At 34.6% G+C, this 1,154-nt stretch overlaps 1 long non-coding RNA gene across 1 annotated transcript; it reads left to right on the forward strand.

The window, feature by feature from the left end:
* Positions 1-170: 170 nt before the first annotated feature.
* LOC117103810 lies at positions 171-1,149 on the forward strand. Its single transcript, XR_004444661.1, has 3 exons — positions 171-255; positions 397-450; positions 1,040-1,149. It is a non-coding gene; the product is annotated as an uncharacterized LOC117103810 (long non-coding RNA).
* Positions 1,150-1,154: the final 5 nt, after the last annotated feature.

The raw sequence follows: 1,154 nt of genomic DNA on the forward strand, positions 1-1,154 counted from the left end.
GTCATTTTGTACCTGAATAAATAGTGGAACACTGTGTACAAGTTATAACTTAAAAAATAACTTTTGAAAAATAGCTACATGATTGATTACAGTTAATACTTTTTCTTTGTGGAAAGTTATATTTTTAGATAAATATGTTTGTGATAATTATTGCAATTCCATTATTCCAGGTTTGGAGGTAACAGAGGAAATTGTTAAAGGAAAGTTGCCCTGGGATAAATTGTTTGAGCCTACTAACTTTTTCCATCAGTACAAGTAAGTATTTTTATTTATTTCATTTTTCATTTTTGTTTAATTATTAAAAATAAAATTAAGTGAAAAATGGTGTAGATGCTTGATTTAACACTTCAGTGTACTTTCCTCAGTATTAATACTGGTATTTGTTTTGTTTTGCAGACATTACATTGTATTGAGTGCAATTGCAGGCTCAGAAAAAGATCATTTAAAATGGTAAGAAAATCAGCCATTTATTTGTTTATACTCCCCTCTAATAATCTTTTTTTTTGTTCTCAATGTAATAAACACTGGGAATATGGGCTGGGTCCCTTGCGGACCCACGGCAAGCGCAGTGCAGCGCCACTTCATTTAAAGTAATTTAAACTAAACATACAAAGGATACACAGGTCCTTAAATTGCCTAACTCTCCTGAAAGGGTTATTCGAGGAGCTGAACGTTTATAAAAGACCCGAATTCAGTACTCGGCTGCAGAGCCAGGTCTCGAACCTTGGCCCTGACGTGCAAGAGGCAAGAACCATACCAATCAGCCAAACGCTCAGCTCCTTATGTTGACTTCACAACAACCTTGCCCAATTTTAGTGGGAATTCTACCAGAGATACGAAATTTGCTGGGTAGGAGGAAGGAGAGAGTGGTATATAACAAAACCTCCCCATTTGCAGTTAAAATTCACATTTTAAACATTGAACTCATTACAACCTCTATATTTGCTAACACTTGTTATAGAGTAGTCAATTATAACCCAGGGATATGATACGATTGAAATCAGTACAACAAGAAATATAATTACTTTTTTTATTTTAGGGTTGGACTTGTTGAATCAAAAATTAGGATACTGATTGGTAATCTTGAGAGGAATCCTGTTATCAAACTAGCCCATGTTAATCATACGCCCCACAAAACACGGAAGAGAAGTAAG

The sequence above is a fragment of the Anneissia japonica genome, unplaced genomic scaffold (genome assembly GCF_011630105.1).
Source record: "Anneissia japonica isolate Jap-2015-1 unplaced genomic scaffold, ASM1163010v1 scaffold20831_len1154_cov129, whole genome shotgun sequence".
Classification (NCBI taxonomy): Eukaryota; Metazoa; Echinodermata; class Crinoidea; order Comatulida; family Comatulidae; genus Anneissia; species Anneissia japonica.